This window comes from Vigna umbellata, chromosome 7 (genome assembly GCF_029865625.1).
Source record: "Vigna umbellata cultivar VRB3 chromosome 7, Vumbellata_1.0, whole genome shotgun sequence".
NCBI classification, from domain to species: domain Eukaryota; kingdom Viridiplantae; phylum Streptophyta; class Magnoliopsida; order Fabales; family Fabaceae; genus Vigna; species Vigna umbellata.
Genome location: NC_142171.1, coordinates 7,066,722 through 7,081,160, shown reverse-complemented (window position 1 = coordinate 7,081,160; position 14,439 = coordinate 7,066,722). Strand labels below are relative to the sequence as shown.

General features: G+C 39.9%; 1 long non-coding RNA gene across 1 annotated transcript; it reads left to right on the top strand.

Moving 5' to 3' along the window:
• Window positions 1–2,420: 2,420 nt before the first annotated feature.
• Window positions 2,421–3,176, top strand: LOC148195062 (uncharacterized). The gene is made up of 2 exons (XR_015781051.1): window positions 2,421–2,786; window positions 2,947–3,176. It is a non-coding gene; the product is annotated as an uncharacterized LOC148195062 (long non-coding RNA).
• The last annotated feature ends 11,263 nt before the right edge of the window (window positions 3,177–14,439 follow it).

Genomic DNA, 14,439 nt, shown 5'->3' with positions numbered 1-14,439 from the left:
TACTGTACATTTTAGTATTATATTGAAGGTTTAATCATTTCGGAGGTCTTTATTTGTGCGGATTTGTGTCAATTAGGTTCTCGTATTTTGAAAGTACTCAATTATGTCCCTATTTATGTAAAATTGAGTCAATAAAGTCATTGTCATTAATTGTTGTGGACTGCGTTAAATTTCTTGTTTGGTGACATGCTGAGATAGCATTTAATGACATTTCTTGTCTAGTGGCTTGCTGAGATAACATTTAATGACCATGTGGCACAGTGAAGTCTCGTTACCTGAAATTATTTTATTTTAAGTTTAAAAATGGTTGAAGAGAGTTTATCCACCCCCTCACCTCCTCTCCCCTCACCTCCTCTTCTTACCACCCGCCGACGCCCTCTCCCTCTTCCGTCGTGTTGTCACCCTACACACCACCTCCCACCTCTCCTCCACCCCTAGAATCGCCTTCCTCTTCCTCACCAACTCCAACGTCACCTTCTCCCCTTTCTAGGAAACCTTCTTCTCACCCTCCCACACCCACCTCTTCAACATCTACATCCACGCCTATCCCCAAATCCCACCGCCTAATAGTGTTTTATACCTTAATGTAGATGACAGCATAAAAAAAACCTAAGGGATAATTTGATCTTGATCACACGGTGAGTTAATTAGTTAATTAATATAATAGTGAAAATTTGTTTTTTACTTTTTCTGCTTATGGCTTTGGCTTTTGGGTTTATGAACTTTTAGTGTGTTTTTATTGATGAGAAAGAACTGGAAAAAAGGAGCCAATTTTTCTTCTGTGATAATTTATCTCTCAATGCTTAATTGGTTGATTTATCTTTGCACTGGATTATTGAATTCCTTTGGTGGCTTTGGCTTCTGGGTTTAACGGGTTTTGCTCTAGATCGCTATTGTGGTCACCCAATTCTTCACGCACGCGACATGTTTGTAAATTTGTCTCAATGACACTATCCTCTCTCCACTGCCACCCTATTCCTTACACTGTAATAACCCAACGCCATACAACATCTTTCTCATTCTCTTTTTCTATCTCTTCCACCTTCAGATTCTCCTGCACTCTCTCATCTTCCACTTCCGCCACTCACCACCCTCTCCCCCTCCACTTCTCCCCCTCCCAACTCCTCGACCTCCTCCACCGCCAACATTGTGCAGTGTCTCTACACTGGTTTTGATTCAACTCAGAAGACTCTGCTTCAGGTGCTGCCCATAGTGCTTCACAACTAAAAATTTATCGATTCCACAGAAAAACCACCGATAGATGACCCCAAAATCGTAAAATCAAACTTCATCCACAACTATTTTCTCACTATAATCATTTTTTCTCCCAATTTCAAACCAGAACAACGAACCCACGAAAAACCCTATTTTCCCCAATTTTCCCGCACACTCATAATTTGACCCCAAAATACCAAACTTAATCCTAATACGTTTTAATTTCATTTCCAGAAATAAATATATTGTTTTGTTTTTATTAAGTTAACCACATTTTAAAGTTTTTTAAAATTTAAAATCAAATAAATTCACATAATGAGTTGTTACTGTGTCACGTCGTTATTAAATGCTACCTCAGCATGCCACAATGTAAGAAATTTAACGTCGTCCACAACAATTAATGGCAACGGCTTTATTGACTTAATTTTACATAAATAGAGATCCAATTAAGAACTTTCAAAATACGAGGACCTAATTGACATAAATATGCACAAATAGGGACCTCCAAAATGATTAAATCTATATTGAATTGTCTTGAGTTTAACATAATTTTCGGAGTGAGTTAGTGAGTCAATCCGTATATCCACCAACCCGTGGTAGGTCGGGCCGGATCGAGTCGAGTGACGCGTTTTGACATACATACATATATAGACACACACACACACACACACACATATATATATATATATATATGATTTCTCTTTTTTTTTCTCAACATTTGTTTGTCACTTTTACCTTTTAAATAAAAAATTAAACTAAAATAATTATTTTATTAATTTTATATTTTAAGTAAATATTTTTAAAATTTAACCTTTTTTTATTTGATCCTTTTTTAAACTTAACCATTTTTTTAGTTATAAAATTTTTACAAAATAAATAAAAATTATTTATAATAAAATTATAAAAGGTATTTACCTTTACAATAAAATTATAAAAATTATTTTTCGTTATCATAAATATAACATGTGTTTTTACTGGCATAATAGAAATTTTAATTTTTTCTAAAATTGGTATGGTTGATCACAATTTAATGCAAATGAGAATATTACAACAAGATATTAGATCGATTGTATGAAAGAATGTAATTAAAAATATGGTGATAATTTTGTAAATATTAAAAAGTCTTTTAGATTAGATATAGAAGAAATTGATCTAATATCTACTTATTAGATTGGTTATAGAAGAAGTCGACCTAATATCTTAATTTAAAAAAAAAATTAAGAACCTTTCGTAGATTGGTTATAGGAAGAACCAATCTAATAGTTATCCTTTTTTTTATTCTCATTGAGCTTCATCTTCTTTCTTTTAGAGAATCCAAAATCCTCATCCATTTTCTCTCTTCATCTTCTTCTCTCTTTTCATATTGCGCTTCATTTTCTCTCTTCACTAGTATCTTCATTGTACGACCCACGTTAATTTTTAACATTGACGCACTTGAACGTCAATAAGATTTTGTTGCTCACTCGCGTCAAAGTTCGTGACGCCACAAGCGCCTTCGCTCACCTCGTCTCCAACACCGTTGATAGGAAAGTAATTCATTTATTCTTGCAGAGGCTGCTAGTGGTAGTAAGGTAGGTCTTTGATTTTTTCTTCCCCTAAGCTTAGGTTTAAGGGTTCTAGTAAGAAGGTTTATAATAATTTTTCATTCTCTTGAAAACATTTGTGCTATTTAAATGTTTTGAAATTCATGAGATTATTCCTCTCATGTGTGTATTTTCTCTCTTTTCTAAGTATGTTGTGCTCTCTAAATGAATGGATGAGGAAGAATGAATGATGGCAAATGACTAAAAGATATTGCTCTATGGAAATGAATGGTGGTTGTTTTATAATTGATCTAACTTATTAGATTAATATGTAATATGCTATTAGAAAGTATTTTTTCTTAGTGATTGTCATAGATATTATATTTTATTATATTTTTGTATTCTCACATTCAAGTTTATTGTAATTTTCTTCTTTTATATCCTTAAAAATAATAGGCTTAATTATGTTTCAAGTTCCTAATAAATTTGAAACCTTTCAATTGAGTCCAAAATAAATTTTTGTGGTATATTTGAGTATTCAATAAATTTATATTTTTCATATGAATCCTCACACTAGTAAAAAAACAACTTTTAAAGGCGGCCAATACGCCTCGGTTGTCCCAAAACCGAAGCATATAAAAACGCGGTGGCTTTTTGGTAATTAACGGGAACTTATATGCCTCGGTTGCTTGGGAACCGGTGCCTAAAACGAATACTACCTCGGTTCACTGTGCCACCCGATGCATAAACATCTCTGCCACTCAACCACCTCTGCAAAGTCAGACTGACAGCTTTTGGTCAAGAGGATATTGCCTCGGGTCTACCAAGAACCGAGACCGAAAGACAATATGACCTCGGTTACAGCAGTGAACCGAGGCGTAAACGTGTGCGTTCAGACTTTTCATCTGCCAATATGCCACATATATTGCTTCGGTTATTCGTAAACCCGATGCCGAAAGCCTAATTTAAGCTGTTTAGGCCTCGGTTATTCGTAAAACCGAGGCAGTATTGGTTTCATTTTTACCGTAAAACAGAAGGGTTTACGTTTTCTTCTTCAACGCTCCCTGTGCTTTGTCTTCTCTGTCACGACCAGCGTCGAGCCTCCACCACCAAGGCGTCTTCTCCGTGCGTCCGCCGTCGTGCCGCCGTGCCTCCATTGTCTCCGGCGAATCGTTGTCCAAGTCCGGTGGCCATTTCCTTTACGGTTTCTTCTTCAACACCTCCCTGTGCTCTCTTCTCCGTGGACCACCAACGTTCGTTTCTGGGCGAGCCTCCACCACCAAGGCGCGATTGTCTTCTTCTCCGTGCGTCAGCCGTCGTGCCGCCGTGCCTCCGTTGTCTCCAAGCCCTGCTTCTTCCCGCGACGGTAAGTTTTTTAAAGCGTTTTTATTATGGTTTTTGAAAGCGCTGCTTCTGCCATTGTTGATTGTTGCTTTTTGCTTGGATTCCTTTTAAGCTTCCCACTCTGAAATTGTTGTTATCTGCTGTAACAGTGTTGGAATGAATAGGAAACGATGATGTAAGTGTATGTTGTAACAATGTGTATGCGTGTGTGATCCGAGACAAACAATAAAAGGTCAAATGCTCAAATTGTTTATACTAGAAAAGGCCACTATATTAATACAATATGTTAATAATAGTTGAATGATGAACTGCTAAAATTGTTTGGACTTTGAATAGAATAGAAGCCAACATATTATAATGACCCAGAAATTATTTGATAGAATGGTACACAGTGATCAACTGCTTCAAAGCCAACGATGGAACCTTCCTTCTAGATTTATGCCACTTCCTTGAAAAATTGATTTTCTTTGCAATATCTGTCTTGCTGTACTTAGTAAGACATCCGTCTTCTGATTCTCAAAGCAAGAATTCTTAGTAATCGGTTTTCAACAATTAAAGATAAAATATCACAAAATAAATTAACTTTGTTTAAATATCTTAACTATAATGGTTATTGAGTTAAAAAGTAAACATCTCTAAACTAAAAAGCTAACACGAAAATTGAAAACATCTAAAAAAACTTAATCTTGAGACAATAATAAATTGAAATAATTAATAAATTTACTTATTTAATTCTTTAATTGAACAATAAAATCCATTCTAAAAAATATTCTAAAACCTATCAATTACTTTTGGAAGACTTAAAATAAAAAGATAGTAGAGAAACCCAAGTTATTAGATTCACTGTTAAATTTTTATATTAACTGGATGACGGGGTATTAAGTGACATTATTATTTTGCCATGTCACATTATGGAGTTGTCGACAAATGTTGTTTTATTATTTTATTATTTTATAACTTTATAATTTCAACTTAATTATAAAGTTTTACCAAATACTAATGAGAAACAAATTACATAATTATATAATGACATAATGTCACGTCTCATTAATTCGGTGATGATTCACCACTGTGCTTTCATAAATACACCCATGTCCCACGTGCACGCCATTAAAACGCACTCACATTCCCTGACCCCTCTCTGCCATGTGTCAAATTGGAAGGTTTTGAACTCAAGTTTGGAAGCCAGGTGTCAGCGCATGAGGGAACGTCCGTTTGACTTGGGAAGAGAATTAAAATTTTTCTGAAACACTCTTCCCCTTCTCTGCGTGCACTTTCATCTTCCTCAGAAATTCAGAACCTCCATTTTCTCCTCCTTCTCTCTAGAACCCCCTTCTTCTCTCTTCGGTAACTTACCACCCTTTTTCTCCGTTCACGTTTCAGCACCGTAGAAACGTCCCCTGCACCGTGAGCTCCATATTGGACCGAACAACTTCCGGTTCTGGTAAGTTTACACTTGGACGCTCTTTTCTGGAATTCTGCAACCAGTTCCGTCTGCATGCATAGGTTTAAACCGAGCTCTTTATGTTTCTTTTAGATCTAGTAGAAGAGTTCAAGAGAAAAGTTGATAGAACCATATTTGGACAAGCCAAGACCACTCGTTTTAGAACGATCACTACTAATCCGGGTAAGGGAAGCTTATTAAGTTTAATTCTTGTAATTTACTGTGATGCATGAATGTACTAGGAATTACATGTTTTGTATTATATGAGCGTTCTGAAAATCTGTATGCAGTATGATGTTTGATATTGGATTTTTGGAGTATATGAGTATGATCTGAATTGATGCATGGAAATGATGAAATATTCTATGGTTTGATTAAATTGAAAATGATCTGTATGATGAGATGATGCATGAAAATGTATGGATTTGTATTATGATTTGAGTAAATTGATGTATGAAAGTCTGTACTGGAAAATGTGTATACTGTAAGTTGAGTTTGAATATCTAAGTCTATGAAAATAAACGTTCGTTATCGAAACGGTCTTTGACCGTTCGGTATTCTCAGTAAATTCCTTGAAGTAGTCGAACCCTTTCATTTGGAAAGGATTATCCTTGAGGACGAACGCCCTCTTATACATAACTTTACGTTTGAACGTTCGGCCAAACGTAGACCTCATGAGTGTGGTGTGAGAAATTGAGAAGCTTGAAAATCTACCTGTGTACACTTAGTCAAATTGTTAAAACATAAACTTTAAGTATCTCATCTTATATAAATCCCAATTTTCTATGATTTTGAATCAGCGAATAGCCTTGACCTAAAAGCGTACGTCCTAAGTGGCGCTCGGTCTTATACCGAACGCTCGTCCCAAAGCGTAAGTATAAGTAGCGTTCGGTCTTGTACTGAACGTTCGTTCCTTCTGGTATTTTTAACGAACAGAAATAGCGTTCGTCCTAATTTTCATAGCGTTCGTCCATAAACTCAAAATCACGTTCGTCCTAACTTTCAGTAAAATTGTGTATCCGTGTTCGGTCATTTACTGGCAGGCGCTTATTCCAACTAAATTGTATTTAGTACATTTAGTACTCGTATTTTATCTTCATTCAACTGAATTAAATCTGAAATCTTGTCAAGTGAATTATTCTAAGTATAATTTGAATTGTTCTAGGATCAGTTCATTTAACTGATTCAAACTTTTAATAACGTTCGTCATGAAAGAAGAGTCAGCTTTATTCCTTCAGAAAAGAAGTCCTTTCGGTCTCGTTCTTGACGTTCGTCCCCGTTTTGAAGAGGATTGAACGTTCGTCTTTTTATGCAAGTGGAACATAGAATGAAATTGTATTTAAGAGGAAGAATTAAGATGTGCGAACACTATAATAGTTGAAATTGTGATTGTGGTTTTTGAACGAGCGTTCCAGGGTGGAACGACTCTTGAATGGAAATTGAGATTTGTAAGTATGAACGTGGTAAGCTTAGATGGTGGTTCATCCTGATATTCCGTGAGTGCTCGTTCTCAAGTAGAGAGAAGTAGGTCATGCGTGGGAATGGCAGGAGGTCTAGTCCATAACTGTAACTTGGACAGAACAGACTAACCTCAGGTGGCTACTGATGAGCATTCCAATTACCCCACCTGAGTGCACGGACGCCTTAGCTACACAGGATTCATACAGTCCGGACGGTCGGTCTAGTATCAGGATTTGGATGGAATTAATGTATAAATTGAATGTATATGTTGTGAATTTACTTGCTGAATTTGATAAGTATGAAATATATGTTTGACTTGAATTAAATTCAATAAGCTTACCCTTGCATTTTCCATTGTGTTGTCTGTATATGTATATCCGTCATGTCCTTGCAATGATCATCTGCGTGGATGTGAGCAGAGGGAGATGCTTCTCTGGAGCAAGCGCTTGAAGAAGAAATCATAGCTGAAGAAAATCTCGTAGACGTGGAAGTGAAGGTCGAACAGTAGGTCGTTCGGTTTTTAGTTAGTGTAATTAGAATAGTGGTCCGCTGGAGGGCGAGCGCCCTTTTGTTGATTGTAAACACTTGGATGTTCCGTGTTTTATTTTTGTAAACTGTTCGTCCTCGTCATTTTGTAAACGCTTGCGGATTCTTATATGTATATATATATATATATCAGGCCGTTCGGCCACTTTCGAATTTCTGCTTCCCTTTATTTTAAAAATTGTTTTGTCATATTGATACATGTGATTATTCTAAGTATATAGTTGATGACTGTATAATTTAGGGATGTTACATTATTGGTATCAGAGCAGTTTTGTTCTATTAAAGGACACTGTAGGTTCTGGGTGCACTGTGTCTTTGCTGTGTGCTGCATATAGTTTTAATGAGTTATTTTTTTCAACTTTTGGGAACATAACTAACGTTCGTTTTCTCTGGTCCAGAGAACTAATGGCGCCTAGACTCCCTCCTCCTCCGCAATCGAACGAGTCTGATACGTCCAACAACACTAGGTTGTTGGAAACAGTGGTTGAACGACTGCATCAACAAAACACCACTTTAATGGAGCAGAATGCCGTTCTGATGCAGAAGAATCAGAGCGCCATGCAGAGTTTGGAGGCTGCTCGCGCTAACTCTGAGGAAACTCAAAGACAATTGATGGAACTCATCTCTGCCACCAGAGGCACGCCAGGAGCGTCCTCTTCCAATGCTGTTCATCATACCGAATGGAGTTTGGAGAGTTTTCTTCAACACCATCCGGCCAAGTTTAATGGGAAGGGCCTCCCTGATGAGGCAGATCAGTGGCTGCAAGATATGGAAAGAATTTACAATGCTAAGAGGTGTCCAGATGATAACCGCTTAGCATTCACGGAGTACCTTTTGACTGGAGAAGCGAGCCATTGGTGGGCGAGCGTGAAAGCTATATTAACGGACGCTCACAGTCCTATTCACTGGGAAGTGTTCATAGGCAAGTTCTATGAGGAGTACTTTCCAGATAGCGTTCGTTTTGCTAAGGAGGTGGAATTTCTGCAATTGGTACAGGGAGGAATGTCTGTTTCTGAGTATATGAACAAGTTTAAGCACTTGGTTCGTTTCAATACTATGGCGACAAGTGAGGAGTGGCAGTGCCGAAAGTTTGAAAACGGGCTGAGAAGTGATCTTAAGGTGTTGATATCCAGTTTGTGCATTCGGTCGTTCCCAGCCATGGTTGAAAGAGCTAAAGTGTTAGAGAAAAATATGGCTGAGGTGGAACAACATAAGAAACAACAGGCGTCAAGAGGACCAATTTTATCAAGGCCCAATATGAATCGGAGCAGGACTCCATACGCTCGTCCAGCTCAGGCGAGTGGATCTCAAGCTATGGTGATTGCTGGACAACCAGGGCAACAGGGGCCGGTCAGATGTTTCCAGTGTGGAGGACCCCATTTCAGATCATCATGCCCTCAGTTAGTCGGAGGAAAATATTGCACTAGGTGTAGGCGGAATGGCCATCTGGAGAACGAGTGCAATATGGGCGGACGTGCTGTTATGAGGCCGCCGAACGCTGGGAGGAACCAGCAAGGGAGAGGTGGACGAGCCCAGGCAGTTGGGCGTGTGTATGCTATTACTGGAGTGAAAGCAGCAAGTTCAGGTACGCTCATCACTGGTACCTGCTTAGTTCATGGAGTATCTTGCTGCGTGTTGTTTGATTCGGGGGCGACACACTCCTTCATCTCGAAGGCGTGCGTTGACAAGCTGGGATTAGCCGAGAGTGAAATGCAGTTTGACCTGGTGGTGTCAACCCCAGCAGCTGGTGAGATTAGGACATCCACTGTATGCGTTAGGTGTCCTATTGAGGTAGAAGGGCGTAGATGCAAGGTGAACTTAATATGTTTGCCTCTCAAAGACTTAGAAGTAATTTTGGGAATGGATTGGCTGAATACCAATCGCATTCTCATAGATTGTGGAGCTAAGAAGTTAATTTTCCCTGACGAAGATGAAGAGGATTTGGGTGTGACGCTCGGCCAGTTGAAAAAAGATATTATGGAGGGCGCGAGTTGTTTCTTGATTTTGACGCATGAAGACAGTGGGGTTGCGGATAAGAGTTTTGAACGTTCGTCCAATAAGTACACTAAAGGACGATCGGTTGTGGACGAATTCCCGGACGTCTTTCCGGATGAAGTGCCAGGACTACCTCCTGTTCGTGAAGTGGAATTCGCGATTGATTTAGTAACGACCGCAACACCCATATCCGTTCAACCATATAGAATGGCACCAGCAGAGTTGGTTGAACTCAAAAAGCAAATTGAAGATTTAATGGATAAGAAGTTCATCCGTCCAAGTGTGTCACCTTGGGGAGCGCCTGTGCTGTTGGTGAAGAAAAAGGATGGCAGCTCTCGGCTATGTATTGACTATCGGCAATTGAATAAGCTGACCATCAAGAATAAGTACCCTTTGCCTCGCATTGACGATCTGCTGGATCAATTGCATGGAGCGAGCGTTTTCTCCAAGATAGATTTGAGGTCGGGCTACCACCAAATTCGGGTTAAGGAAGGAGACATTCAGAAGACGGCCTTCCGTTCACGTTATGGACATTATGAGTACGTGGTGATGCCGTTCGGAGTGACGAACGCCCCAGCAGTTTTTATGGAATATATGAATCGGATATTCAGGCCGTATCTAGATAAGTTTGTGGTGGTGTTCATTGACGACATCCTAGTCTACTCCAAGAGCCAAGAAGAACACGAAGAACATTTGAGATTGGTACTGGGCGTATTGAGAGAAAAGGAGTTGTACGCCAAGTTATCTAAGTGCGATTTTTGGATGGAGAGCGTGCAGTTTTTGGGACATGTAGTCTCGGCAGAAGGTATATCAGTTGACCCGACCAAAGTACGAGCGGTGTTAGAATGGGAAAGTCCGCGTTCGGTCACGGAAGTGAGGAGTTTCGTGGGACTCGCGGGCTACTACAGGCGTTTTATAGAAGGATTTTCTAAGATAGTAGCACCGTTGACTCAGCTGACCAGGAAAGATCACCCGTTCGCTTGGACCGATCGGTGTGAATCCAGCTTCCAAGAGTTGAAGCAGAAGTTGACGAGCGCTCCAATTTTGGTAATTCCGGACACTGCCAAACCTTTCGAAGTTTACTGTGACGCATCTCACCAAGGTTTGGGGTGCGTTCTTATGCAAGAGAAACGAGCAGTGGCATACGCCTCTCAACAATTGAAGATACATGAGAGGAATTATCCAACGCACGACCTGGAGCTGGCAGCGGTCGTCTTTGCTTTGAAGATTTGGAGACACTACTTGTATGGATCCGTTTTCCAAGTCTTCAGTGATCACAAGAGCCTCAAGTACCTCTTCGATCAGAAGGAGTTAAACATGAGACAAAGGAGGTGGCTTGAGTTCTTGAAGGACTATGACTTCGAGTTGCAGTATCATCCAGGAAAAGCGAACGTTGTGGCAGACGCTTTGAGCAGAAAAGTGGTGCATGTGTCGTCCATGATGGTACGTGAGTTAAGCTTAGTGGAAAGCTTTAGAGACTTAAGGTTGCAGTTCAATTTAGAAGCGGACAGCATCAAATGCTGCAACCTTAGGATATCCAGTAACGTATTTGAACGGATCAGAATGAAGCAACTTGAAGATAAGGAATTGGTAAAGATAAGAAGCGCGCTCGGCACAGATCAGGCAAAGGGATTCAACGCTGGGACGGACGGCCTACTACGCTATATGGGTAGGACGTGCGTTCCAAATGATGGGGATCTGAAGCGAATCATATTGGAAGAAGGACATCACAGTCGTCTTAGCATGCATCCGGGCATGACTAAGATGTATCACGATCTCAAGCAATCGTTTTGGTGGCCAGGAATGAAGAATGATGTCGCACGTTTTGTGGCATCATGCCTAACCTGTCAACGTGCCAAAGCTGAGTACCAAAGACCGGGCGGCTTACTGCAACCTCTGGAAATTCCCGAATGGAAGTGGGACAACATTTCAATGGACTTCGTGACTCATTTACCTCGCACGGTCAAGAATCACGATTCCATTTGGGTGGTAGTTGATCGTCTGACGAAGAGTGCTCACTTCCTAGCGGTCAACTTGAAGATGTCAATGACAAATTTGGCCAAGTTGTATATCAAGGAGGTCGTTCGTCTGCATGGAGTTCCTTCAAGCATTATATCTGATCGAGACACGAGATTTACATCTCGGTTTTGGCAATCATTACAAGGCGAGTTGGGAAGCAAGCTGCAGATGAGTTCAGCGTACCATCCTCAGACGGACGGTCAATCCGAGAGAACGATCCAGACGCTCGAGGACTTATTGAGGACGTGCGTGCTAGATCACATGGGCGTTTGGGACGAAGTGTTGCCATTAGTGGACTTCACCTACAACAACAGCTTCCAGTCAAGCATTGGAATGGCTCCTTTTGAAGCTCTATATGGACGTAAATGCCGCACACCACTTTGCTGGTTTCAAGAAGGAGAAAACATATTGACTGGACCGGAGCTCGTTTAACAAACGACTGAAAAGGTGAAGTTAGTTCAAGATAGATTGAAGACGTCCAGAAGCAGGCAGAAGTCATATGCAGATAAGAGGAGACGACCCTTGGAGTTCGAAGCTGGCGATCATGTTTTCCTAAGGTTAAATCCAACTACTGGAGTAGGCAGAGCGTTGCGATCCAAGAAATTGTCTCCCAAGTTCGTGGGACCGTATCAGATTATGAGGAAGATTGGACCAGTTGCATACGAGCTAGCCTTACCTCCACAATTGTCCAACCTTCATCCGGTGTTTCACGTTTCTCAACTCCGGAAATACATAGCGGATCCCTCTCACATATTGGAACTAGAGGACGTTCGTCTTCGTCAAGACCGAACGTTGGAGATGAAGCCGGTTCGCGTTGAAGACGTCCGCACCAAGTACTATAAAGGAAGGAGCGTTCGGTTAGTGAAAATGGTGTGGGACGATAAGACAGGCGACTCTACCTGGGAAGTGGAAGACGCTATGAAGGACTTATACCCTCACCTCTTCCCTGGTAAGATTTAATTTTCGAGGACGAAAATTTTTGTAGTTAGGGGGATTGTCACATCTCATTAATTCGGTGATGATTCACCACTGTGCTTTCATAAATACACCCATGTCCCACGTGCACGCCATTAAAACGCACTCACATTCCCTGACCCCTCTCTGCCATGTGTCAAATTGGAAGGTTCTGAACTCAAGTCTGGAAGCCAGGTGTCAGCGCATGAGGGAACGTCCGTTTGACTTGGGAAGAGAATTAAAATTTTTCTGAAACACTCTTCCCCTTCTCTGCGTGCACTTTCATCTTCCTCAGAAATTCAGAACCTCCATTTTCTCCTCCTTCTCTCTAGAACCCCCTTCTTCTCTCTTCGTTAACTTACCACCCTTTTTCTCCGTTCACGTTTCAGCACCGTAGAAACGTCCCCTGCACCGTGAGCTCCATATTGGACCGAACAACTTCCGGTTCTGGTAAGTTTACACTTGGACGCTCTTTTCTGGAATTCTGCAACCAGTTCCGTCTGCATGCATAGGTTTAAACCGAGCTCTTTATGTTTCTTTTAGATCTAGTAGAAGAGTTCAAGAGAAAAGTTGATAGAACCATATTTGGACAAGCCAAGACCACTCGTTTTAGAACGATCACTACTAATCCGGGTAAGGGAAGCTTATTAAGTTTAATTCTTGTAATTTACTGTGATGCATGAATGTACTAGGAATTACATGTTTTGTATTATATGAGCGTTCTGAAAATCTGTATGCAGTATGATGTTTGATATTGGATTTTTGGAGTATATGAGTATGATCTGAATTGATGCATGGAAATGATGAAATATTCTATGGTTTGATTAAATTGAAAATGATCTGTATGATGAGATGATGCATGAAAATGTATGGATTTGTATTATGATTTGAGTAAATTGATGTATGAAAGTCTGTACTGGAAAATGTGTATACTGTAAGTTGAGTTTGAATATCTAAGTCTATGAAAATAAACGTTCGTTATCGAAACGGTCTTTGACCGTTCGGTATTCTCAGTAAATTCCTTGAAGTAGTCGAACCCTTTCATTTGGAAAGGATTATCCTTGAGGACGAACGCCCTCTTATACATAACTTTACGTTTGAACGTTCGGCCAAACGTAGACCTCATGAGTGTGGTGTGAGAAATTGAGAAGCTTGAAAATCTACCTGTGTACACTTAGTCAAATTGTTAAAACATAAACTTTAAGTATCTCATCTTATATAAATCCCAATTTTCTATGATTTTGAATCAGCGAATAGCCTTGACCTAAAAGCGTACGTCCTAAGTGGCGCTCGGTCTTATACCGAACGCTCGTCCCAAAGCGTAAGTATAAGTAGCGTTCGGTCTTGTACTGAACGTTCGTTCCTTCTGGTATTTTTAACGAACAGAAATAGCGTTCGTCCTAATTTTCATAGCGTTCGTCCATAAACTCAAAATCACGTTCGTCCTAACTTTCAGTAAAATTGTGTATCCGTGTTCGGTCATTTACTGGCAGGCGCTTATTCCAACTAAATTGTATTTAGTACATTTAGTACTCGTATTTTATCTTCATTCAACTGAATTAAATCTGAAATCTTGTCAAGTGAATTATTCTAAGTATAATTTGAATTGTTCTAGGATCAGTTCATTTAACTGATTCAAACTTTTAATAACGTTCGTCATGAAAGAAGAGTCAGCTTTATTCCTTCAGAAAAGAAGTCCTTTCGGTCTCGTTCTTGACGTTCGTCCCCGTTTTGAAGAGGATTGAACGTTCGTCTTTTTATGCAAGTGGAACATAGAATGAAATTGTATTTAAGAGGAAGAATTAAGATGTGCGAACACTATAATAGTTGAAATTGTGATTGTGGTTTTTGAACGAGCGTTCCAGGGTGGAACGACTCTTGAATGGAAATTGAGATTTGTAAGTATGAACGTGGTAAGCTTAGATGGTGGTTCATCCT